This window comes from Jaculus jaculus, chromosome 2 (assembly GCF_020740685.1).
Source record: "Jaculus jaculus isolate mJacJac1 chromosome 2, mJacJac1.mat.Y.cur, whole genome shotgun sequence".
Classification (NCBI taxonomy): domain Eukaryota; kingdom Metazoa; phylum Chordata; class Mammalia; order Rodentia; family Dipodidae; genus Jaculus; species Jaculus jaculus.
Genome location: NC_059103.1, coordinates 41,104,746 through 41,132,566, shown reverse-complemented (window position 1 = coordinate 41,132,566; position 27,821 = coordinate 41,104,746). Strand labels below are relative to the sequence as shown.

Sequence of the window (27,821 nt, the reverse complement as noted above, 5' to 3'; positions counted from 1 at the left end):
AACTTCTGCATTTGTCTTTGGGAATGTGAAATGATAGTGAAATTCAAAGGAAGCAACCAGCTGTGCTTTCAAACAGAGATCTAGTCCTGCCTGAGCACCAATGGGCTGTCTTCTTGTGGGCTCTCCAGTGCTCCACCTGATTCAGCTGAGCTACTAGCCACTGCCACCTCCTTCTAGCATCCAGATTCAGCTGGTTAGTTGGCTAATTGGCAGACTCTGCTCCCCACATGGACTGACTGTTCTGTTTGGAGGTCAGACATGACTATATATTTAAAATATTTCTTTGTTTTGAGTCATCTAACTTTTATGTTTTTGCAAATGGGAGTAGATCAGCCATCAAATTTTGAAATAACAACATAGTGTTGTCCAGCACTTCTCTCAATTATATTATCATCCTACTCAGTGTTTGACTTATTAGAGAAGGAAGGACTGGGCACATGGAGTCAGTTAAATGCTTGCCTGTAAGCATGGAAATTTGAGTTCAGACCCCCAGCCTGGGCATGGTGGCTTGCACCTGGAGCCTCAGTGCTCCGCAGGTAGCAACAGGAGAATCCCTGGGGCTCATTGGCTAGCTATTTTAGTTAAGGCAGTGATGTCCAGACTCAGTAAGAAACAGCCTCAAAAAGAAGGGTAGATAACTGAGGTTATTAATCTTTAGCCTCTATACACATGTGCATCTGCACCTGGGCCACTCACAAACATAGGAACACACACACACATGTATAATAACAAACAGTTGGGGAGGTAACTCAGTGGGTTAAAGACCCACTGTGTATGGGGGTTAAATTTTTTTTTTTTATTGACAACTTCCATAACTGTAGACAACAGCCCATGGTAATTCCCTCCCTATCCCCATTTTCTCCTTTGAAACTCCACTCTCCATCATATCCCCTCCCTCTAGTGGTTTGATTCAGTTGTTGCCCACAAACTTAGGTGTTCTGAAAGCCATGTCCCCAGCTGGTGGCAATTTGGGAATTGGAGTCTCCTTGGAGGTAGTGTATTGTTGGGGGCAGGCTTATGGGTATTATAGCCAGCTTCTCCTTGCCAGTGTTTGGCACACTCTCCTGCTGCTGCTGTCCAGCTGGTGATGGCCAGGAGGTGATGTCCATCTTCTGCTCATGACATCAGTTTTCCCTGCCACCAAGAAGCTTCCCTCGGGTCTGTGAGCCAAAGTAAACCCTTTCCTCTTACAAGCTGCCTACAACACTGGGCAAGCATGAGAAAGAGTTCAATCACCAGTACCCACATAAGAAGCTTGACATGGCCATGCATGCCTATGATTCCAGTGCTGTTGGGGTGCTGATGGTGGTGGAGACAGCACTTCCAGGGTGCATGGGTCAGCCTGGAAAAACAGTGGGTCCATATTCAGTGACAGAGTCCCTCAGCAGAGGAGTAATAGAGGATGCTATATTTTCTTCTGGTCTCTGCATGGGGCATGTGGATCTGAACACACATGCATGTATATATTACACACGTGATAATAAAAAATGGATAGGTGATTTTCAGTTTCAGAACTTTTTTTATGTGAGAATGTGCATGTGAGAGAGAATTGACACACCAGGGCCTCCAGTCACTGTAATCCAACTCCAGATGCATGCACCCCCTTGTGCATATGTGTGACATTTCATGCTTGTGTCACTGTGAGTCTGGCTTATATGGGACCTGGAGAGTTGAACATGAGTCCTTAGGCTTCATAGGCAAGTGCCTTAACGACTAAGCCATCTCTCCAGCCTGAGTTTCAGAACTTTTTATCTGATCATGTAAGAAGTTTTTGTTCTTCTGAGTTAGGGTCTTTCTCTAGTCCAGGCTGACTTGGAATTCAGAACTATCAGTGATCTTCCTACCTCAGCCTCCCAAGTGCTAGGATCAAAGATGTGTGCCACTACCCCTGGCAAGAACATTTTTAAGAACAATCTAGGGCTGGAGAGATGGCTTAGTGGTTAAGGCACTTTCCTGAGAAGCTTAAGGACCTAGGCTTGATTCCCTAGTACCTATGTAAGCCAGATGCACAAAGTGGCATGTGCATCTGGAGTTCATTTGCAGTGGCTACAGGTCCTGGTGTGCCCATTCACTCTATTTGTCGCCTTTTCTCTCTCGTAAATAAATAAAAATAAAAAGAACAATCTAGTGGGATAGCATGACTACTTTAGTAGTCAGAAATATGTCAAAATATTAGCTTTCTGTAGAATTTCATGTCAATAAGTACTTCATACATTAATTTAAGTATGAGTGCTGATAAACTTACATTGTTGTGGTGGTTTGATTCAGGTGTCCCCCATAAACTTAGGTGTTCTGAATGGTAGGTTCCCAGCTGACGGAGATTTGGGAACTAATGCCTCCTGGAGGCAGTGTATTGTTGGGGGCAGGCTTATGGGTATTATAGCCAGTTTCCCCTTGCCAGTGTTTGGCACATTCTCCTGTTGTTATTGTCCACCTTTTGTTGGCCAGGGGGTGATATCCACCCTTTGCTCATTCCATCATTTCCTGCTGCCATGATGGGAGCTTCCCCCTCAAGTCTGTAAGCCAAAACAAACCCTTTTTCCCACAAGTTGCTCTTGGTTGGGTGATTTCTGCTAGTAATGTGAACCTGACTATAACATTAATGTTGGCACCAGGAGTGGGGTCATTTGCTGCTAGATACTTGACAGTGTGGCTTTAGCCTTTTGGAACTGATTTTCAAGAGGAATGTGGAAGCATTTGAAACCTTGGCTTAAGAGACACCTTGCAGTCCTGTTAAGTACAGCTTGATGGACTATTCCGGTCAGAGTTGAAAGACCTGAATGCAGTATGGTCTGAGGTTTGGTTTATGAGGGTGAAAAGGAGCTTTGTCTGGACTGGGCTAGAAGTAGTTTGTGTGAGAGACTTGCTGTTATGCCCGTGTCCTGAGAACTTGTGTGGGGTTGCAGTGCATAGAAATGGACTGGTGTGTGCAGAGGGATATGGCACAGAATGAAATCTTTGGGGGCTGGAGAGATTGCTTAGTGGTTAGTGGGCGTTTGCCTGCAAAGCCTAAGATGCAGGTTCGATTCTCTAGGTCCCATGTAAGTCAGATGCACATGGTGCTGTATGTGTCTGGAGTTCATTTGCAGTGGTTGGAGGCCCTGGTGTGCCCATTCTCACTTACTCTCTAGCTCTATCTTTTTTTTGTTTTTTCAAGATAGGGTCTCACTCTAGCTCAGGCTGACCTGGAATTCACTTTGTATTCTCAGAGTGGCTTTGAACTCACTGTGATCTTCCTACCTCTGCCTCCTGAGTGCTGGGATTCAAGGCATGCACCACCATGCCCGGCCCTAGCTCTATCTTTAATAAGTAAATAAAAAAATAAAATTGTCTAAAAAAAAAAAGAAAGAAATCTTCGGGCCAAAACTGCTGCCTGTTCAGCTACAACTACATGAGAGATCACAACTATTGAGATTTGGCCAGCTGACTGCATTAAGAAAACAGAAAGAATGCAGTCTTTTGAAGGGGCCTGAATGCTGAAGGAGTGTCCTCTTCTTCAAAGTCTGCTTTATTCCCCCCTGGATTAACAAATTGGCACCCCACCTAGTATTATGCAGCATAAGAAATGTAGGAAAGAGAGGGTCATTGAGTTTGCAATGTGGTCTTATGTTTTGGAAACAGCTATGGGCAGTGTGAAGCAGGTTTCCAGTGGAATTGAGGATGAACCGTGGATTACAGTAGAGACCCAGCGGAGAGGCTGGGACCACAGGATGGCTTCCAGGAGAGCTGCCATCCTCAGATGAAGTTTTCCAGGACTGTGAGTAGCCTAGCTGGAGTGGCTGAATTGGAACTTCAGAGACTTGTTGCTGGTTAGAATTATTGGACTTGGATACTTGTCACTAGCTAGAGTTGTTGGACTTGGAGCTACAGAGTTTGAAGTTTGCCCTGTTTAAATCTTATACTGGCTGAATATTCCTTTGCTGTGCCCACTGCCATCTTTTGCAGTGTGTTTATTCTGTGCCATTATGTTTTTTTTTTTTTTTTTTTTTGCAGGGGGGATTTTTTTGGCATTATGGTTCTGTTAAAAGACCTTGGATTATGGGGATATTTGAACATCATTAGTATTGACAAAAACTATGGGAACTTATAAAGTTGGATGAACGCACTGTATTTTCTATCATGTACGGTTATAAGTTTATGAGGCCAGAGGCAGAATGTGGTGGTTTGATTCAGATGTCCCCCATAAACTTAGGTGTTCTGAATGCTAGGTTCCCAGCTGATGCAGTGTATTGTTGGGGGCAGGCTTATGGGTATTATAGTCAGTTTCCCCTTGCCAGTGTTTGGCACACTCTCTTGTTGCTATTGTCCACCTTATGTTAGCCAGGGGATGATGTCCACTGTCTACTCATGCCATTGTTTCCCTCTGCCATGATGGAGCTTCCCCTTGAATCTGTAAGCCAAAATGAACGCTCTTTCCCCACAAACTGCTCTTGGTTGGGTGATTTCTGCCAGCAACGTGTACCTAACTGCAACAACTGCCAAGATTATCTATGTGCTGTTTATTTTATTCTCAGTGCTTAAATAAGTACTTTGGCTAGGCATGTTGGCACATACCTTTAATCCCAGCACTCAGGAGACAGAAGTAGGAGGATTGCTGTGAGTTTGAGGCCACCCTGAGACTACACAGATATATTTAAACATCAAACAGGGCATGATAACTTGAATTCAAGCTTTTTTTTTTTTTTTTTTTTGGTAGGGTCTTGCTCTAGCCCAGGCTGACCTGGAATTTACTATGTAGTCTCAGGCTGGCCTGAAACTCACAGAGATCCCCTATCTCTGCTTCCTAAGTGTTGGGATTAAAGGTGTGCATACCACATTTGACTTGGCTTTTTTTAAATTCCCAAGTCAGAAGACTATAAAGTGAAAATAAGCATGCTTTGTATTAGTTTTTATTTTTCTTTAATTTTTGAGATATTGTCTCATGTAGCTAGGATGGCCTTGAACTCCTGATCTTCCTGCTTCTACCTCCCAAATGCCAGGATCACAGGGAGCACCTCCATGCCCGGCTCTATTGGTTTTTACTTTGCATCTATTGGGCAGAAGGGTCTTTAAGAACTTGGCTTAGGAAATGGCTCAGTGGTCAAAGGTGCTTGTTTCTAAGCCTGATGACACAAGTTTCATCCTCTGCATCCATGTAAAGCTGACTACACAGAATGTCTGTAACTCCAACCTGCCTATAGCAACATGAGGCAAAGCCAGCACACAGCAGTTGCACAAATGAGAGAAACCCAGTCTCAAAAAGAAGGTGGAAGGAAATAAATAGTAATTAAAGATTTAATACAAGAGTTGTGGGGCTGGAGAGATAGCTCAGTGGCTAAAAGAGCTTGCCTGTAAAGCCTGATGGCCTGATTCATTCTGCAGTCCCCATGTAATGCTAGATGCACAAGTGGGACACACATCTGGAGTTCATCTGCAAGAGGCCCTGGAATGCCTGCTCGCTCCCTTTCTCTCCTTGTAAGTAAATAAATATTTCTTACAAAAATTATGCTAATCTTTTAAAAAATATTTATTTATTTGCAAGTGGGTAGGGGGAAAGGAGGGAATGGGTATGCTGGGGTCTCTTGCCATTGCAAATGAACTAGATGCATAGGTCACTTTGTGCATCTGGCTTTATGTGAATACTGGGGAATCAAATCCTGGTCATCAGGCTTTGCAAGCGCCTTTAACTGCTGAGCCACCTCCCCAACTCTAATCTTATATTTAAAAAAATCACTAGGCACCTTATTTAATTTCTCACATACTGTTTCTCTGGTAAGTTCTAATGCTATCTTTTATAGATAAAATTTAGTTGCAGATATATAAATGTAATGTTAAGAAAATACAGTGTCTAGCATTACTCAAACTGACTGAAAACAGTTGAGAAAACAGAATAAAGTAATTTTATATAATAACAAAATATGCTAGACTGACATGATAAAAATCATTTTCAGTATTATTTGGTGGGAAGTGGCAGATATCTATATCTGTATCTATATCTAATTTTTTTTTTTTTTTGGTTTTTCGAGGTAGGGTCTCACTCTAGCCCAGGCTGACCTGGAATTCACTATGGAGTCTCAGGGTGGCCTCGAACTCACGGCGATCCTCCTACCTCTGCCTCCCGAGTGCTGGGATTAAAGGCATGCGCCACCACGCCCAGCTTATATCTATATATATAGAGAGAGAGGGAGAAAATGAGGGGTGGGGGAAAGAATAGGCATATCAGGGCCTCAGCCATTGCAAACAAATTCCAGATGCATGTACCACCTTGTGCATCTGGCTTATGTGGGTTCTGGGGAATCAACCGGGGCCCTTTGGCTTTGCAGGCAAATACCTTAACTGCTAAGCCATCTTCTCCAGCCCAAGTTTCTGTCTTTTAATATGTAACACTGTAAATAATTTAGGTTAATAAAATTTCAATATAAAGTTGACTCTGAACCTTAGAACAAATACCCCTTTCATGAGATAAGGTCAGTTTTCTGCCTGGTTACACCCAGAGGTGAAATTCTAAATATTTAACAACTAGTAGGCACCATTAGTCCTATGGACATAGGTTGTATACAAGCCAGGCAGCTTAAGGCTGCACCAGCTGGATGCCAATTATAGTCATTCCCACAAGGGCTTTCAAAGGGCCTATTTCTTGAGAAATAAATGAGGCTGCCTTGAAGTCAGGTATCTACATTGATTGGCTTTATTATGTTCTGTAAACTGCACCAAGAAATGTTACATATGCCGTTTTATTCAATTTGGGGATTCTTCACCTTAATACTGAGTGGGAAAGCTTAGACTCATATCAAACAATCATCAAATCCCAAGTGCACTCAGAAGCTGCGCTGGACACTAAAGGTCCCTTTTGTGCTAGAATCCCTTCCCTTTCATGCTTATCCACAGCGGTCAACATGCAGTTCTTGCAACTTATTCATTTCCACTTTATGTGAGAGCAGTTGTCTCCTAGTCATGACTTTAATTCTCTTTTAAGAAACGTTAAGTCCTAGCCGGGCGTGGTGGCACGCGCCTTTAATCCCAGCACTCGACAGGCAGAGGTAGGAGGATCACTGTGATTTTGAGGCCACCCTGAGACTCCATAGTGAATTACAGGTCAGCCTGAGTTAGAGTAAGACCCTACCTCAAAAAACAAAAACAAAAACAAAAAAACAAACAAACAAAAAAAGAAATGTAAGTCCTACTGTGTTGTTTCCTACTGGGAGATCAACCGTAGCTTCTAGGCACCTAGCAGATCATGGAATAATCAAGGGGCCAGCGTGAGAAGTTTCATGCCAGGGGATTACGATTATCTAAAAGTAAAGCATCAAACTTGAGGGCAGTTCTAATTTCCAAGAGATACTATCCCAATAAATATAATTTCCAATTAATTTGATACTTCTGGGAGCTACTGTGACTGGATTCCGATACAGGTGCCTACAGTACATGGCACAAGATCCTTTCGGTCCGACCTTTTTAAAAAAAAAAAAAAAAAGGTTTTTTTTTGTTCATTTCTATTTATTTATTTGAGAGTGACAGAGAGAGAGTAAGAGAGAGAGAATGGGCGCGCCAGGGCTTCCAGACACTGCAATCAAACTCCAGACGCATGTGCCCCCTTGTGCATCTGGGTCCTGGGGAATCAAGCCTCGAACCAGGGTCCTTAGGCTTCACAGGCAAGCGCTTAACCACTAAACCATCTCTCCAGCCCTGGAGAGCTTCTTTTAAATGGCAATATCATCCAAATCTCAGCACTTAATTTACTCTAAAAGGTTATCTAATTTAATCATTCTTTGGGCACAAGAATTTGTTTGATTTTATTTATCTATTTTTGGTTTTTCAAGGTAAGGTTTCCTGGAATTCACTATGTAGCCCCAGACTGGCCTTGAATTCTTTAGTGAGCCTTCTACCTCAGCCTTCCTAGTGCTAGGGTTAAAGGCGTGTGCCCCCACACCCTGCTTGGTTGCTATTTAATATTACCAGATTTTATTTTTTTGATGCTGGGGATGAAATCCAGAACCTTGTGCATGCTGAGCATGGGCCTTACTACTAAGCTACATCCTTAGCTTCCTATTTGATATTTTCTTCTTTTTTTTTTTTTTCTTTTTCTTTTCTTTTTCGAGGTAGGGTCTCACTCTGGCTCAGGCTGACCTGGAATTCACCATGGAGTCTCAGGGTGGCCTTGAACTCTCGGTGATCCTCCTACCTCTGCCTCCCGAGTGCTGGGATTAAAGGCATGCGCCACCACGCCCGGCTGATATTTTCTTCATGAAGTTCCAATGAAGTAGTATTTATAAAGCCCTTAAAACTGTGTGACTCAAGGAAAGCAGTACATGTTTTTGAAAGTGGAACAAGTACATTAACAAAGTTCTTAATAGGAAAAAAAGTTATTTTAAATGTAGACATTACTGAAAGAGCAAAAATATAACTGTCATCCTAAAGTTGCTAAACTAATGCAATTACTGCAAAGGCGGAGAATTCAGAAATCACAGTTAAATGTGAATCAAAAATTTACTTTTGGGGAGTTGGGAGATAGCTCAGTGGTTAAATCACTTGCTTGAAAAGACTGCCAGCCCAGTTTCAGTTCCCTAGTACCTAAGTAAAGCCAGATACACTAAATAGTGTACATGTCTGGAGTTAATTTTCAGCAGTAAGAGGTCCTGGCATACCCATAATCTCTCTCAAGAATTTTCTTTTTCATCAGGCGTGGTGGTGCACTCCTTTAATCCCAAGCACTCGGGAGGCAGAGGTAGGAGGATCGCTGTGAGTTCAAGGCCACCCTGAGATTACCTAGTGAATTCCAGGTCAGCCTGGGCTAGAGTGAGACCCTACCTCGAAAAACCAAAAAAAAAAAAAAAATTTTTTTTTCTTTTCTTTTCTTTAAAAACAACAATAACAACAACCTACTTTTAGGCTGGAGGGATGGCTCTGAGAGTAAGAACAGTTGCCACACAAGCATGAGAACCTGAGTTCAATCCCCAGTACCCACATAAAAAGCTAGATGTGACCACATATACCTACAATCCCAGTCCTGTGGTAGGTAAAAACAGAAGAATCTCTGGTGTTCACTGATAAGACAGTCTGAGCAGATATGGTCTGTCTCAAGGAAGAATGATTGAAAAGGTTCTCCTCTAGACTCTGCATGCGTGCATATGGAATAAGCATGTCTGCACACACATGGGCATACACCACACATATCATCACATACCACTAACAGCCTGTACATACAGACACATGTATATGTGCCAATTTTTCATTTTAATTTTTAACAAAGACTTCAGAATAAATTAAGGTTTTATAAAAATGATATGCTTTTAAAAAGTAACCATGTTTCCTTTGTATTCTGTCAAAATCAGCTTTGCCAGAGACACAATCTGAGCTAGTTTTGTATGTAAAATTTTGATTTACATTTAATCCCGGCACTCAGGTGGCAGAGGCAGAACAATCTCAAGTTCCAGGCCAACCTCAGCTACATGGCAGAACCATGTCAAAAAACTGTCAACAATCTGATGGGCACAAGAACAGAGAAAAAAAAAATGCAGAGATGCAGAGGTAACAAAATACGTGCCTTTCCATTCACAGTCTGTTCTTTTTAGTACATACAGCTTGCATTATAGGAATGAGGCCCAGATTTATTTCAGAAGCAAACAGGCAAGCACACACAAAGAAAAGGAGGGGATTTACATTATTACAGACAATTTCAATGTAAAAACAAAGCCCCTGAGAAAATGATCCCATTTCAGACGTTTCTGATTGTTTGTTTGTACATGTTGGGAATGAAAGCCCAACAAATTCTTTGTTAAGTAGTAACTCGCTATCAAGCAGACAAGTTGGCAGTTGTGGGAATATTTTACCTAGTTAATAGCACTCAGAGTTGCCTCTCATTTTATAAACTTCCTTTTCCTTTTAAGAAGGAATTTATAGCTTTAGATCATTTATTTTTAGTTTCCTTAAGAGGAGCATATGTGTCTTGTTTGTATTAGTTTTGTGGGTATTCCAAGAGAGTTGCCTAAATTTCCTGCATTTTCAGCAGAAAATAAAACCTTCAACAAAATTAATGGGACTTTGCCAAAGGCAGGAGGGGGAGGAATTTCAGGCAAGGCTCTCTGGCCTTCAAAGGCCATCTTCTGGTGATAGACGCTTGTTATCGTCATGTTGTTAATACACTGGCACACACACTGAAAAGCTTGTGACCATGTTATTTCTAGCCAGAGCTGGATCTGTCCCCAAATATCCCACTTCTGATAGAAAGAACTAACTTTATGTTACACACAATCACAACTGAAGAATAAATCCTGCAACCAAAAAGATAATGGGTAGCATGAACCTAATAGTGGAAGAGGCAGGTGGAGCCAGGAGGGCCCCACCATTATTGTGTGGGAATGTGAAACTCTATGATCTTCACTCTTCCTTGGACAGGTCCCTGAACCCTGGGAGGTGTTTATATATACCATACAGTTGCCCTGGGACTAGTGTCATAGGGGTAGTGCTTAACTTTACACGCTTTTCCATAACTGGAAAATGGCCAGGGAATTCATAAAAAAGGGATGTTCTGATCAAAATCCAACTAAGCCGCAAGCCCCCACGATCAGATTACCTTAGTGGGGATGGGCATGGGCAGAGCTGTTCTGGGAGGAAACCCTGGCCTACAGCTGCTCTGTGGTGCCTGGCAGCCACATTCTCTCTTCTTTCACCCACCAGCCCTGGGTGTGATTCTTCAAAGCTGATCACTATTCCCAGGCCTCTAGTGGCAGAAGAGATAAGGCCTGACTTTTTTTAAAAAAATTTTTATTTATTTATTTTTAAGCAGAGATAGAGAAGAGAGGCAGAGAGAATAGGTGCACCAGGGCCTCCAGCTGCCACAAATAAACTGCAGATGTATGAACCACTTTGTGCACCTGCATTTATTTGGGTACAGGGGAATCGAATTCAGATCGTAGGCTTAGCAGGGCAAGCGCCTTAAGTGCTGAACCATCTCCCAACCCCTTGACTTTTTTAAAAAAAAATTTAAATGTTTTACCTTTAGAATTAGCATTCATTTTCATTCCTTTTCTTAAAAAACAGGGTACTGCAGTCAGGTTTACATTGTAGAAATCACCCAACCAAGAGCAGCTTTTGGGAAAATAAAAGGGTTATTTTGGCTTACAGACTCGAGGGGAAGCTCCATCATGGCAGGGAAAAAAGACAGCATGAACAGAGGGTGGACATCACCTCCTGGCCAACATCCAGTGGACAACAGGAATAGGAGAGTGTGCTAAATGCTGGCAAGGGGACACTGGCTATAATACCCATAAGCCTGCTCCCAACAATACACTGCCTCCAGGAGGCATGAGCTCCCAAATCTCCATCACCTAGCACCCAAAACACCTAAGTTTATGGGGGACACCTGAATCAAACCACCACATTCAGCCCCTGGCCCCTATAAACAGATAACCATCCATGATGTAAAATGCAATGCATTTAGTCTATCTTTTAAGGTCTTTTAACTGAGCCATAATACCAAAAATCCACTCCCCCCAAACCCATAATGGAACAGAAAAAACACTCATACTGCAAAAGATGGCATTAGGCATAGCAAAGAAATATTCAACCAATACAAAATTTAAACAGGGCAAACATCAATCTCTGTAGCTCCAAGTCTAACAACTCTAGTCAGTGACAAGTCTCCAAGTCAAATAATTCTAACCAGCAACAAGCTCTGGAGTTCCAATTCCACCCCTCCAAGTAGGCTACTCTCAGTCCTGGAAAACTTCATCTGCAGCTTTCCTTGGCAGCCATCTTGTGGTCCTGGCATCTCCACTGGGTCTCCAATGCAATCCATGGTTCATCCTCATGGCCCCATGGGGTCTCCATGCAGGCATCCAGCAAACCTGCTTCACACTGCCCATGACCATTTCCAAAACACAAGACTGAGTTGCAAATTCAATGACCCCCTCTTTCCTGCATTTCTTATGCTCCACAATACCAGGTAGGGTGCCAATTTGTTAATCCAGGGGGGAATAAAGTAGATTTTGAGGAACATGACATGTCCTGAGCATTCAGGCCCCTTCAAAAGAGTCTACATTCTTCCTGTTGCCCCAGTGCAGGTCAGTTGGCCCAATCTCAAAGGTTGTAATCTCATATAATTGCAGCTGAATGGCAGCAGTTTCGGCCCAAAGATCTCATTTTTTCTGTGCTATATTTCTCTACTCACACCAGTCCATTTCTATGCAATGCAACCCTGTATAACTTCTCAGGACACAGCCTAACAACAAGCCTCTCACACAAACTGATTCTAGCCCAGCCCAGGCAAAGCTCTTTCTCACCCTCCTAAGCCAAACCTCAGTCCATAGTTCTTACTGCATTCAGGTCTTTCAACTTTGACCAGAATAGTCCATCAAGCTGTACTTACAGCACTACAGGGTGTTTCTTAGGCCAAGGTTTCAAATCCTTCCACATTCCTCTTGAAAATCAGCTCTACTAGGCCAAAGCCACACAGTCAAGTGTCTAGCAGTAAACCCACTCCTCTGGTACCAACTATACTACTACAGTCAGGTTCACATTGCTGGTAGAAATCACCTGACCAAGAGCAGCTTTTGGGAAAAAGGGTCTATTTTGGCTTACAGACTCAAGAATAAACTCCATGATGGCAGGGGGAAATGACATCATGAGCAGAGGGTGGACATCACCTCCTGCCCAACAGTGCCAAACACTGGCAAGGGAAAACTCACTTTAATACTCATAAGCCTGACCCCAACAATACACTGCCTCCAGGAGGCATTAATCCCCAAATCTCTATCAGCTGGGAACCTAGCATTCAGAGCATCTAAGTTTATGGCGGCACCTGAATCAAACCACCACATAGGGTCTCATGTACTTTGGCTTTGTACTCCCTATGTAGCTAAAGATGACCTTGAACTTATTATCTTCCTGTCTCCATCTCCAGTGTGCTGTGATTTAGGTGTGGTGGCCTTTAATCCTTCTTAAAATATATTGTTGTCTTACTTTTAAAAAAAGTAATAGCCTTTCACATCTTATAAAAAGTAAAATCTGAATAAAATAATATTTTGGGAAGATGTACCTTAAAAGAATTTTTTAAAACATGCTTTGAGGCCCCAGAGTCAAAGTTCTCTCACAGCTCTGGCAGTAAGCAGCAGTGTAAGTTTTGGCAAGTCAGTTGAGGTATAGCTATCTGCAAAAACAAGTGCTCATGTGATTTTTAAAAGTCCCTTTTTACTCTCTCAAGTCTCAGTTTCAATAAAAATGCAAAACAATGAATTTAGAAAGTCAATTTTATTAGAGTAACCAAAAATGCAATTAACATAAAAAGTTTCAGAGTGACCTCAAACTTCAATATAACTCAGAATTCATTTTTGATTCTATTCACCATGTTGAATACAGCCATTGTTTAGTTTTGAGGAGGGAACCCAACAACTCTATATAGTAAAAATTTACAATACTAAGTTCCAAAATAACCATTCTCTTACCCAGGAAACATATTTACTCTTCTGTCCCTCATGTACATTAAGTTTTGTCGTCGTTATTAACACACAGGGGAAATGTTCCCTGCATCCATGTCATGCCTGCACACTGACTTGTGAGTCTGGTGGTGTTGGTGGTATTTCTGTTCTTGGGAACAACAGTCAGTAAGTCTGAGAAAGGCAGTAAAGAATCATGCCCAGGGCTGCTAGACCCCTGAAGTGAAAAGGGAGCACAGAAGCTGGATGCTGACCTCTAGTCCTAGTTTTGCCATGGACTAGGCAAGTCACTTTCTTGGGCCTCAGCTCCTTCAAACATCAAATAAATGCTCTCTGAAGTGGCGATGGGCGTGATGGTGAAGGATGACACATTATCAGGAACCTGGACTTGACTGTCTGTCTCACTCAATAATCTATAAAGCCAGATAATTTAGGAAATATGAAGTCTTTCTTAAGTCCATCAGAGAATGATTATGCACATCAACCAAGTAAAGTGAATTCCACAGAGAGCCACACTCCTCTAAGAGGGAAGGCACCCACATACCGCTGTTGCAGTCCGGTTCGCATTGCTGGTAGAAATCACCCAACAAAGAGCAGTTTCTGGGAAAAAGAGATTTATTTTGGCTTACAGGCTTGAGGGGAAGATCCACGATGGCAGGGGAAAAGGATGGCATGAGCAGAGGATGGACATCACCCCCTGGCCAACATAAGGTGGACCACAGCAACAGGAGGTGTGCCCAACACTGGCATGGGGAAACTGGCTATAAAGCCCATAAAGCCCGCCCCCAACAATACACTCCCTCCAGGAGGCATTAATTCCCAAATATCCATCAGCTGGGAACCTAGCATTCAGAACACCTAAGTTTATGGGGGACACCTGAATCAAACCACCACAACCGCCTTACCTGGAGCTCAAGGAAGGAGGAAGAGATGGTCTCAGAAGTGGCTAAGAAAGCTGATCAACTTCTAATGACTGTGGATAGGCTATGTGGTAGGCTGGGTCAGGCCCAGATGCAGAGGAGATGGCACTCGTTCGGAAGCACTTCTCCATCCTCCACAGGGGCATATGAAACAGGCTAGATGTGCAGTAAGAGAGTGCCTCTCTGCTGGTCTTGCCTACGGGAAGTAGTCAGCAGCCAGTGAGGGCAGATGCTAAAATATGTCAATTTCCCAGACCCTACTCACATGTTTTGCAAAAGGAAGGGCTGAAATTCCTCTTGGCCAAGAGTATAGGCAAATTTCTACTGCTTCTAGGGAGAAGTAGGAACATAGCCTAACCTGTCAGAACGGCCCTAACCACCAGGACACAGGCAAATATCCATGCCTGCTGTTGGAAGAATAGAAGCCAATGGAACAGAACAACTCCTTTAATATTGGGCATTGAGGCAGGAAAGCAGGAGGTTCAAGATCCTATATCCACACTAAGTAGAGGCCTGGGATGGAACAGAGGCTGAGAAACCCCCAGCTTTAAAATAAACAGGGACATGCCAAGTTTGAGGCTAGCCTAGGATATCAAAAATTCCTCTTCCAACCTCAAAGCAGGGACGGTTCAAAGTAGAGGGAAATAAAGGAACAGTGAAACCCCCTGATACCCTAGTCCCCCCTCTTTAAGCAAAAGGGAGAATCTGAAGCATGTGGCAGGCACACTGCAGATATAAACCTCAAGTTTAGCTCCAGTCCTGAATAGAGGTAAATCCATATTAACAGGGCAACAACACAGGTATACCCACTTATTGGTATAAATAAAAAAATTAATTTTTTTAGTTTATTTGCAAGGAGAAAGACAGAAAGAAAGGGAGGGAGGAAGGGAAAGAATGGATGCTACAGGACTTCTAGCCGCTGCAAATAAACTCCAGGTACATGAATCACTTTGTGTAACTGGCTTTATGTGGGTTCTGGGGAATCAAACCTGGCCTTAGGCTTTGAGGGCAAGTGCCTTAACCATTAAGCCATCTCCTCAGCCCATAAATACTTTTAAAATCTCAGTTTTGCCAGGGGTGGTGATGTATGCCTTTAATCCCAGCACTTGGGAGGCAGAAGCAGGAGGATCACTGTGAGTTCAAGGCCACCCTGAGACTACATAGAATTCCAGGTCAGCCTGGGCTAGAGTGAGAACCTACCTAAAAAAAAATAAATAAATAAATTAAAAAATCTCAGTTTCTTAGCTAAAAATTCATGTAGCATATGACCCAGCTATACCACTCCTGGGCATAATATGCTAAGGACTCTACATCTTACTAGAGAGATACTTGCTCATCCATGTCCACTGCTGCTCTACTCACAATAGCTAGAAAAAGGAATTGGCTTAGATGCTCATCAATTTACATAAATAATGAAGATATGGTACATATATACAAAAAAGTTTTACTCAGCTGTAATGAAAAAAATATCAAATTTGCAGGAAAATAGATGGGTCTAGAAAAGATTATTCTGAAGTAACTCAGGCTTAGAAAGTCCACTGTCAAATGTTCTTTTTTCAAAAAAAAAACCATTTTTTTTAAAATTTAATAGAGAGGTAGAGAGAGAAGGAGAAAGAGAGAGAGAGAGAGAGAGAGAGAGAGAGAGAGAGAGAGAGAGAATAAATGGGCATGCCAGGGCCCCCAGCCATTGCAAATGAATTCCAGATGCATGTGCCACTTTGTGTATCTGGTTTTATGTGGGCCTAGAATTTGTTTGCAGTGGCAGAATGCTTTGGCATACTCATACACGGTCTCTCTCTCTCAAATAAATAAAAAATATTTAAAAAATCAGTTTCTACTGTCTTGTTTACAATGTCTAGTATTCAACAGAAAAATATGAGATGCACAAAGAAAAGCAAGTAGTCAATGATTACAATGGACTATACAATTTGTGAGAGGTATGGCAGGTGCTGGTTAGTGTGGTGGATCCAGACACCTGTGCCCACACAGGTGACCACTTCAGGGAAAAGATGCCTGGCGGGGTGGAATTACACGGTACTGTAAGTGCTCTCAGAGTGGGTGGGGTTGGCCAGGTCTAGCAGAGTGAATATAAGCTCTGATGTCAGGCTAGGATTTGACTATCAGCTTAATCATCTATAAGCTAGGTGTTTTAAAAATTTTTTTAAAAATTTATTTGCAAGGAGACTGAGAGGGAAGGAGAGAGAGAGAGAGAGAGAGATAAAGGGAGGGGAGGATAGGACAGGAGAGGACAGAAGAGAAGAGAATGAGAATGGGCATGCCAGGGCCTCCAGCTACAGCAAACAAAACTCCAGACTCATGTACTACTTTGTGCATCTGCCTTTATGTGGGTATTGGGGAATCGAACTCAGGCTGTTAGGTTTTACAAGTAAGAACCTTAACCACTGAGCAATCTCTCTAGCCCAGCTATGTGTTTAAAAATATTTTTATTTGCTTCAGTCAAAGACAGAGATAAAGAAAAGGAGTATATGGGCACACTAGGGCCTCTTGCCCCTGAAAATGAACTCCAGATGCATGCACCATGTTGTGTATCTGGATTTATGTAAGTACTGAGGAACTGAACCTAGGCCAGTAGGCTTCACAAGCAAGTGCCTTAAGCTGCTGAGTTATCTCCCCAGCGCCTAGCTATGTGCTCTTAAGCAATTCATTGAACCTCTGAGTCTCAGCTTTCCCATCAGAAAACTGAGAACACTACCTGTTTTACAGAAAGTGAGAACAGAATAATATAATGTAGCTGAAAACATCTGCAGTGTAGCCTAGCAGATAAAGAGAGCTCGTTACAGAGCAGCCACTATGATCAATTTGTTTTATGAATAGGCAGAGATCTGGGTGAGCTATGGGAAAGGGAGTACATATATAAAAAGGTTAACAGTGAAAGGAAACACAGCCCAGTGGGAAATAGTTTGGCTCATATTGAAAATGTAGGGGAATTGGGACTAGAGGCAAAACTAGATGAAGCAGCCCTCACAGGTCAAGTCAGAAGAGTTCAGGACTTTGTCCTTGGTGCAGAGGACCTTTAGGGCTTCCACTAGCTGTGTACCATCCAAGAGACAATTTTAAAATCCCTTCTGGCTAAAAGTACCATGAATTTCAAACAGCTCTAGAAGGGGAAAAAAAGTCTACTGAGGCTGGGATTCTGGGGGGCTGTCCCCAGCATAGTGAGAACAAGGGACAAAAGTGATGGAAAGAGATGGCAGAGGCTTGAACTGAGGGTGAAGCTGTGGGATGACTACCCAGAATTCTAAAAGCAAAAGGGGGACATTTTCTAAGCTACGCTAATTGTGAGAGAGAGTCCCACAGATAGGCAGATGTGGAAGAAAGCAAAAGAGCCCCAAACAAATCCCAGCTTGTGTAGAAGTTTGGTAAATTATAAGATTCAACTTCAGGGCTGGAGAGATGGCTTAGCGGTTAAGTGCTTGCCTATGAAGCCTAAGGACCCTGGTTCAAGGCTCGATTCCCCAGGACCTACATTAGCCAGATGCACAAGGGGCACACGCGTCTGGAGTTCGTTTGCAGTGGCTGGAAGCCCTGGCACGCTCATTCTCTCTCTCTCTCTCCCTCCCTCTTCCTCTGTCACTCTCAAATAAATAAATAATAAAACAAAAAAATTTTAAAAAAAGATTCAACTTCATATCAGAGGAGAAAGTGAATCATTGCTACTAGGTTAAATGTAGAGAGTATATTTCTAATTCATTCTTTCCAACCAAAAGAACTATAAAGGATTAAAGACTTATGGTGTAGAGTTTTCTCAGCAAGTTAAAAAATCAAACTGCTGGGCTGGAGAGACAGCTTAGTGGTTAAGGTATTTGCCTGCAAAGCCAATAGACTTCTGTTCCATTACCCAGGACCCACGTAAGCCAGATGTACAAGGGGGCGCATATGTCTGGAGTTCGTTTTCAGTGGCTTGGAGGCCTGGTGTGCCCATTTCCTCCCTCCCCCTCTCTTTTTATCTGCCTCTTTCTCTCTTGTTCCCTCAAATAAATAACTTAATTAACTAAAAAAATCAAACTACCATATGACCCAACTATACCACTCTTGGGCATGGCCCAAAAGACTCTATACCTTATGACAGAGATACTTGTATATCTATGTTCACTGCTACTCTATTCACAATAGATTAGGACTGGAAACAATATAAATGTCCATCAACTGATGAATAGATAATGAAATATAATATATGTATATACAATGAAGCTATGAAAATTTCAGGAAAAATGAATTGAACTGGGAAAAATTATATACTAAATGAAAAAAAGACAAAAATTGCACATTCTCTCATTTGTAGATATGAGATGGGGTATAGGATGCATAACTAGACAGGAAACCATGAGAGAGGAACAAGAAGTGATTAGAAAGGTAGAGAGGACAGGAGGAAACATGTAGCAAGAAAGTGAAAAGGAGGCTATGATGGCTGAGGGCATAAAGGGGAAAAGAGGGGGGGAATGAAGGGAGAAGAGAAACAAAAACAAATTTTTTTTGGTTGTTGTTTTGTTTTTTGAGGTAGGGTCTCACTCTGGCTCAGGCTGACCTGGAATTCACTATGTAGTCTCAGGGTGGCCTCGAACTCTCAGAGATCCTCCTACCTCTGCCTCCCGAGTGCTGGGATTAAAGGCGTGCGCCACCACGCCCGGCTAAAAACAAAATTTGTTATTAAAATACCACAGTGAAACCTAATTGTACGCTAATACAAAAGATTAAAGATTCAAAATGTGGGCTGGAGAGATGGCTTAGCTGTTGAGGTACTTGCTTGTAAGGTTCGATTCCCCAAGCCCCCACTTAAATCAGATGCAAAAGGAGGTGCATGTGTCTGGAGTTCATTTGCAGCAGCTGAAGTCCCTCTTGTGCCAATTCTCTCTCTCTCTATTAATATGTATATGTATATATATATATGTATATGAATATATATATATATGTATAAGCTTTTAGAGGTAGGGTTTCATACTAGCCTAGGCTGATCTGGAATTCACTATGCACTCTCAGAGTGGCCTCAAACTCACAGTGATCCTTCTACCTCTGCTGGGATTAAAGGCATGTGCCACCATGCCCGGCTCAAGTTAAATATTTTAAATAAACAGAAATAAATTCCATAAATGGAGGAAAGATTATTAATAACTAAGAAAATATCAGCAATATATCCCAAAGAATGAAGAAAACCTATGAATAAACCTTAGAAATCACTAAGAAAAATATGAAGAGCCCAAGATAAAAATGCAACTAGTAATACAGAATTGCAACCAAAGGTCTATTTAAAGAAAAATGCCCACTTTTCAGTCAATCATAATTAAACAAGTAAAATTTAGATAGTAAACAAAATAAGCCCAAGGCAAAAGGAACATAAAATAATAAAATAAAAACCTAAAAAAATAGAAATTAAATATATTTATTTTTGTTTTCATTGAACAACAACAACAAAATAGACCTAATGCTAATCTGACAAAGAGGAAAGCACACCTACTGTAGGGATGAAAAAGTGTACCGTGAGTACTGTACAAGGGTGAAGGACATCTCCAGCTTCCTAGCAGGCAGACAGCCACCCTCTCCACGTGTCTTCTCATGCCTCTCCTGTTAGCAGCAGGTAAGAGACAGAGAAAGCTCTAACCTCTCCCTTTTCTTATCTAATTTTATTTATTTATTTATTTATTTGAGAGCGACAGACACAGAGAGAAAGACAGATAGAGGGAGAGAGAGAATGGGCGTGCCAGGGCTTCCAGCCTCTGCAAACAAACTCCAGACGCGTGCGCCCCCTTGTGCATCTGGCTAACGTGGGACCTGGGGAACCAAGCCTCGAACCGGGGTCCTTAGGCTTCACAGGCAAGCGTTTAACCACTAAGCCATCTCTCCAGCCCACCTCTCCCTTTTCTTGTAAGCACACCAGATTAGGTGTGGATTAGGGATCCAACCTTATGATTCTATTTCATCTTTCTTTCTAAACTCTTTACATTCATGTGTGTGCACATGTGAGTGTGGGTGTGCATGTGACATGGTATAAGTATAGATGTCAGTGGACAGTCTCAATTGTCAGTCCCCATCTTCCACCTTGTTTGAGTCAGATGTACGCAGTTGCTTACACCAGGCTAGCTGGCCCACAAGCTTCAGAGGATTCTCCTGTCTACGTCCATTTAGCCATAGGTGTGCTAGGATCAGACTTGAACTACTGCATCTGGCTTCACGTGGGGTCTGGAGGTCCTAACTCAGGCTGTCACGCTTGCTCAGGAGTGCTTTTACTTACTGGGCTGTTGCCCCAGCACCCCTCCCCCATTTTAAAATGAATTACCTCCTTAAAGGCCCTGTATTCAGAAATCATGTTGATGACTAGAGCTTCCACATTTGAAATCTGGGAAAACAATCTAGTTCCTGCATACAGCATGACTAAAGTGAGACATACTCTTGAAGAGGGAAGCAAACAGGGCCCCTATGAAGTACTTCTGCCAAGAAAGAAGAGCCCGTCTGAATCCATACAAGATTTCAGTGTGAATGTCCACTCCTAGTAAGGATGAAGGAGAGAACAAGGTAAATGAGGCCACCAGAAGAGAAAAGGATATACCTAGAATGTGAAAGATTCTACAGGTCAAATGGTTGAGTTTCTGCTACTGTCAGATGGGAAAGAAAAGGAGAGAGGACTTCTCTAGTTTTAAAAAGCCTTATTTAGGAGACATACGACCAAATGTGTGAATTCTACTTGGATTCTAATTTCAGCAAAGTGCCAAGAGCATTTTTGAGACTTCTGAAGAAATGTGATTATGCTGTACATTAGATTATGCTTAGGAAATATTGCTACTTTAGTTGTATGTGATAATGATACAAGATTATGAAAAGAAAATCATATTATTTTTAGAGATGCATATCCAAGTTTGAAAGATAACATTTCAAGATTTACTATAAAATAGCTTAGCAAAGGAAAAATAAGAATGTGTTAAACTGTGAATCAATTGATTTTTACTAAATCAAACTGGAGAATCTAGGCAATGGTCACTATAGGATTCATTAAATCACTTATATTATACTTGAATCTTTTTTTTTTTGATTTTTGGGTCTCACTCTAGCCCAGGCTGACCTGGAATTTACTCTGTATTCTCAGGGTGGCCTCAAACTCACAGAGATCCTCCTACCTCTGCCTACTGAGTGCTGGGATTAAAGGCACCTGGCTACAATTGAATCTTTTGAAACTATTTTTTATATTGATGATTTGAATAAAAGGAAAACTGTCTAGAAAACTGAACTACTTAACTTTACCCAGAATGAAACAAAAATGTAAGGAGAATGGCCAGGATATTGAAAAATAACTAACAGTCATTTTTTTTTTTTAAATATCCTGGCCATTTAGGTGCTAGATATGGCTCTTAAGACTCTCAGAGTATCTACAAAAATGACCCTAGGTGTTGGGTTTGCCTGCTATGAGAGTATTCAAGTAGGCTGAGTGGAACAAAATATAGGCAAGATTCTAAAATTTAACTAAACAATGTACACATTCAATTGTAGTTTGGAGATGTAGCTTAGTGCTAAGAGTGTTTGCCTCCATGAGCAAGTTCAATCGCCAGCAACACATAAAACGTGGTTGTGGAGGGGGAAGGGATGAGTAAATTCCTTTATATCTTTACAGAATATAAAATTATTGTACAATCATGCCATTTAAGGTTTTGAGACAAAAGATCATTTTCCATCTTTTCCTTCTCTAATGAAAAACATAATTATGACTTCAAAATCTGACAGAGGTCAATCAGAAATAAAAGTGAATTTACCCAGTCATAGAAAGAAAATGGCCACATAGTCTCACTCATCTATGGCTCCTAACCTGAATCTACCCAAGTTGCTGACATACCTAGCAAGCATCTCGAAACTGTACAATGGGGGGTGGGGGTGGGAAAGAAGGGGAGGGTTAGGGTGCAGGTGGGGGACACAAAACTTGACCCAAATGTCAATGGTACCATAAAACTCTACATCCTGAAAGACAGACCAAATGGTTGAACTTTCACTAGGCCCTTAGAGGGAACACTGGATTCACAAGGCTCCGGAGAGGGTACAATGAAAACTGACCTTTATCTCCTCCTTTTCTCTCTCTCTTCTCTCTCATCTCTCTCTCTCTTTTATATCACTTATCTTTTTCTTAGTTCTCTTCTTGGGTGCTGACCTGTAACTCCCAGTACCAGGAGGTGGATATTGTCCACAATGAGCTTTTGATCAGACAGACCTACAAGGTTTCCCAAAAGAAGAAAGATTTTAAGATGGTGCGTAGGAACCACGCCAAATCAGCCTAGAGGAGAAAAAGCCAAAAAAAAAAAAAAAAAAAAAAAAAAAATCCCCAGCAAAATACACTCTTGTACTAAAAAGTGAGGTGTATAAGAAATTACCAATGGCAGCAGAGAGACAGGAGAGATGCACAGCAGCTAGAGCCCACAGAGGCAGGCAGAAGCGGCTCCAGCAGTGGTGGCACCAGGTGTGCGGGGCCACAGCTGCCAGGCTCGGCTTGAACACAGGAAAAGCCAGGTGAGGGGATTTTCTACTCACACTGGAACTCTGCCCAAACTCAAGAAACGTGAAGGGAGGACCGCAGCGAACAATGGAGGAGCAGATCAGGATCATGTGGACCAGTGCGAGAACTAGAGCCACCATCCACAGCTACCCCACCCCCACCACCAGTGCAAGCACCAGCAAGCACCAGGGACCAGCAGAAGGGAGCTCACAGCACCCAGCACCAGTGACCAGAGCAGCGATCCAATGACCCAGCCAGCATACTTGAACCCACAGAGCAACAAAGAGGGACCCAACCAGGAGCGCAGCATAACTGAGACCAAAATCATCCCAAAAGGTAACAGATTACACCAGGTCAGTACCCACCAAATAAGCCTGGTATATAGGCCTGAAGTGAAAGTGCTAATTGCACCTTCCATATAAGGATAAATTATGTTAAATCTGATGGGTGGTCAGATTTGCCATTCTTAAATAAATAAGCTATATTTTGGGATTGTGATTTGTTGCTTCTTGATTTATACTGGCTTTGTTTCCTCTTCTGTTATACATTAGGGAAGGGTTTCACCTGGTTACAAGCAGACTTGGAACCCTCAACAGACAAGAAATCTTAACCTCCTAGTTGACAGGATTAAGGGTGTTGGGCACCACACACCCTAAGGAACAGTGACTTTGTTAGAGGATCTGGTTGTCATAACACCTACTCTTACATAAATACTCTGTGCTGTGTTTCATTGAATGCGTACATTGTTTAGTTAAATTTTGGAATCTGCCTGTATTTTATTCCACTCAGCCTACTTGAATACTCTCATAGCAGGCAAACTCAACACCTGGGGTCATTTTTGTAGATAATCTGAGAGTCTGGAGAGCCACACTTAGCATCTTAAGCTCCCACCCTGAAGATATATAACAGCAGATTGATTGATACATCTAATAATATTGCATGTAACTAGAAAATCCAAGCATTAAATTCACCCAAGATGCAAAAATATATACGTTATAACACAAGAAACATTAAAAATCAAGACATTATAAATCCACCAAAAAGTATTAATGCATTAGAAATGACCTCCAATGAGAATGAGTTAGAGGAAATGCCTGAGAAAGACTTCAAATGATTATATATATGCTCAAAGAAGTCAAAGAGGAAATCAAAGAAGACAAAGGAAACCAACTTAATGAAATAAAGAGGACAATACAAGACATAAATAAGGAAATATGAATAATAAAGGAAAACCAGTCAGAATTACTAGCCATAAAAAACACAGTTAATGAAATAAAAAACTCTGCAGAAAATCTCACCAGTAGAATGGATGAAGGAGAGGACAGAATATCTAAATTAGAAGAGCAGGTTGCAGATGTAATACAGTCCAAGAAAGAGAAAGACAAAATAATAGGAAAGTATGAATGGGAATTTCAAGATATTGGGGACACTATGAAAAGATCAAACAAGAATTCAGGGTATAGTCAAAGAAGAAGTATTTCACTCCAAAGGTAGAGCAGGCATTTTAAACAAAATCATAGAAGAAAACTTCCCCCAAACTGGGAAAGAGGTGCCAGTTCAGATATAGCAATCCTTTAGAAACCAGACAAAACCTGGAAAGAACCTCCCTCACCACATTATAATTAAACTACCAGATACCCAAGCTGGGACTTCCGGTTAAGATGGCAGTGTAGGTACCACACCAAAGCAGCCCAGAGGGGAAAAAAACCAAAAAAAAAAAAAAAAAAAAAAAACTCAGCAAAATACACACTTTTACTAAAAAGTGAGGTGTATAGGAAATTGAAGTGGCAGCGGAGAAGTAGAAGAGATCCAGAGCATCCAGAGCCCACACAGGCTGGCAAAAGCAGCACCGGCAGGTCCGCTGACTGCGGCACACCAGAAAGCCGCCAGGCTCGGCTGCAGCCACAGGAAAAGCCAGGTGAGGGGGAGCTTCCACTCACACCTGCACTCTACGCAACTCATGAAATGTGAAGGGAGGGCTGGAGAGATGGCTTAGCGGTTAAGCGCTTGCCTGTGAAGCCTAAGGACCCCGGTTCAAGGCTCGGTTCCCCAGGTCCCACGTTAGCCAGATGCACACGGGGGCGCACGCATCTGGAGTTCGTTTGCAGAGGCTGGAAGCCCTGGCGCGCCCATTCTCTCTCTCCCTCTATCTGTCTTTCTCTCTGTGTCTGTAGCTCTCAAGTAAATAAATAAATAATAAAAATATATATTAAAAAAAAAAAAAAAGAAATGTGAAGGGAGAGCGGCAGTGAACAACGGAGGAGCAGATCACCAGGTAGAAGAACACATGGAACAGCGAGAGAACTAGAGCAGCTGCGACTCCCTCCCCTCCCCCACCGCCTGAGCCCAGCTCCAGCGAACAGACCAGCGGTCCTGGGACACGGCCACGCCAACTTGAGCCGACAGTGGGACCAGAGCAGGAGCAGAGTCCGGCAGCAACATCAGCAGCTCTGGCACAGGTAACAGTGGCCCCACTAGCATCAGATCCAGTAGTGGCAGCAGCAGCAGATCCAGTGGCAGCAGCAGCGGTGGTGGACCCAACAGCAGCACCTTCAACAGCAGTGGTGGCTCCAGCAGTGGCAGCTACAGCAGCAGCAGCAGAGGCAGCAGCAGCAGCAGCGGACCAAGCAGCAGCAGCTTCAGCAGCAGTGGCAACAGACCCAGCAGTGGCAGCTTTAGCAGCAGCGGCGACAGATCCAGCAGCGGCAGCATTAGCAGCAGCACTTCCAGCACTGGGGGTGCTGACCTGCAGGGCCACAGTTGCCAGGCTTGGTTTGCCCCACAGGAAAAGCCAGTGCCCAGCTCCAGAAATCAGAACAGCAGCCTGACGACCCAGGTAGCAACTTGACTGAGACCAAAACCATCCAAGATAACTGGGATTTTACCAGGGAAGGGTCTCACTTGGTCACAAGCTGACTTGGACCCCTCAACAGACCAGAAATCTTAACCTCTTTGTTGATAGAGGATCTGGTTGTTATAATAACTACTCTTGCATAAATATTCTGTGCTCTTTTTGATTGAATGTGTACAGTGTTTACATAAATTTTAGAATCTACCTGTATTTAATTCCACTCAGGTTACTTGAATACTCCCATAGCAAGGAAACTCAACCTCTAGGAACACCTCTGTAGACACTCTGAGAGTCTTAAGAGCCACACCTAACACCTTAAGCTACTACCCTGAAAACATATAACATCAGATCAATTGATACAGCTAAGAATACCCAGCTAGCTAGAAAATCCAAGCATTAACTTAATCCAAGATGCAAATATATATACATTATAAGAAAAGAAACACTAAAAAGCAAGACAATATAATATAAATCCACCTAACAGTATTAATACATCAGAAATGACCTCCAGTGAGAACGAGCTAAAGGAAATGCCTGAGAAAGATTTCAAAAGAAAGACTGTAAATATGCTCAAAGAGGTCAAAGAACAAATCAAAGGAATCAAAGAAGAAATCAAGAGGAAATCAAAGAAGATGCAGGACACCAATTTCATGAAAGAAAGAAGGCAATACAAGACATAAATAAGGAAATAGAAATAATAAAGAAAAACCAGGCAGAATTACTAGCAATGAAGAACACAGTTAATGAAATGAAAAACTCGGCAGAAAATCTCACCAGTTGCCAGGCATGGTGGTGCACACCATTAATCCCAGCACTTGGGAGGCAGAGGTAGGAGGGTTGCTGTGAGTTCAAGGCCACCCTGAGATGACACAGTGAATTCCAGGTCAGCCAGGACTAGTGTGAGACCCTAACTCAAAACAACAACAACAACAAAAAAAAAAAAGAAAAAGAAAATCTCACCAGTAGAATGGATGAAGGAGAGGACAGAATACCTAAGCTAGAAGACCAGGTGGCAGATCTAATACAGTACAACAAAGAGAAAGACAAACTCATAGAAAAGTATGAGTGGGAATTTCAAGATATTCGGGACACTATGAAAAGATCAAATATAAGAATTCAGGGAATAGTAGAAGGAGAATTCCACTCCAAAGGCATAGTAGGTGTCTTCAACAAAATCACAGAAGAAAATTTTCCCCAAATTGGGAAAGAGGTGCCAATGCAGAAACTGGAAGCCTTTACAAACCCAGCCAGACAAAACCTGGAAAGAACCTCTCCTTGCCATATTATAATCAAACTTCCAAACACACAAACCAAAGAAAAAATATTGAAAGCACTTAGAGAGAAAATCAAGTTACCTACAAAGCCAAGCACATCAGGATTACAGCAGATTATTCAACACAAAATTTAAAAGCCAGAAGAGCCTGGAGTGATATATTCCAAGTTCTGAAAGATAACAACTGTCAACCAAGGTTACTTTATCCTGCAAAGCTATCCATTCAAATAGATGGAGAAATAAGGACATTCCATGACAAAAGCAGGTTAAAGGAGTATTTGAAGAAAAGACTAGCTCTAGAGAAAATACTTGATAGAATCCTCCATGCTGAAGAAAACGAAAAGCACACATATAAGGAACCTGGAAAAAACAAGCAATACTCAAATACTAGTTAACACAAGAGAGCACAGGTAGAACTAGAAACACACACACACACACACACACACACACAAAGGCAAACATGAATACACACCTTTCAATAATATCTCTTAATGTCAATGGCCTCAATGCCCAAACCAAAACATAGGTTTGCAGACTGGGTTAAAAAGCAGGATCCTACAATTTGTTGTCTCCAACAAACTCACCTTTCTACAATGGATAGACATTATCTTAGGGTGAAAAGTTGTAAAATGGTGTTTCAAGCAAAGGGCCTAGAAAAGAAGCAGGGGTTGCTATCCTAATATCTGACAAGGTAGACTTCAGTCCAACGTTAGTCAAGAAAGATAAGGAAGGACACTTTATATTGATTAAGGGCACACTCCAACAGGAGGACATTACAATCCTAAACATATATGCACCTAACATGGGGGCTCCCAAATTCATCAAACAAACACTATTAGAACTAAGGTCACAGATAACACCAAACACAGTGGTGGTG

General features: G+C 42.1%; 1 protein-coding gene across 3 annotated transcripts in view; it reads right to left on the bottom strand.

Moving 5' to 3' along the window:
• The window catches only part of Dym (dymeclin), a 522,785-nt gene that overhangs the window by 130,372 nt on the left and 364,592 nt on the right, over positions 1 to 27,821 (bottom strand). The window lies entirely within an intron of this gene.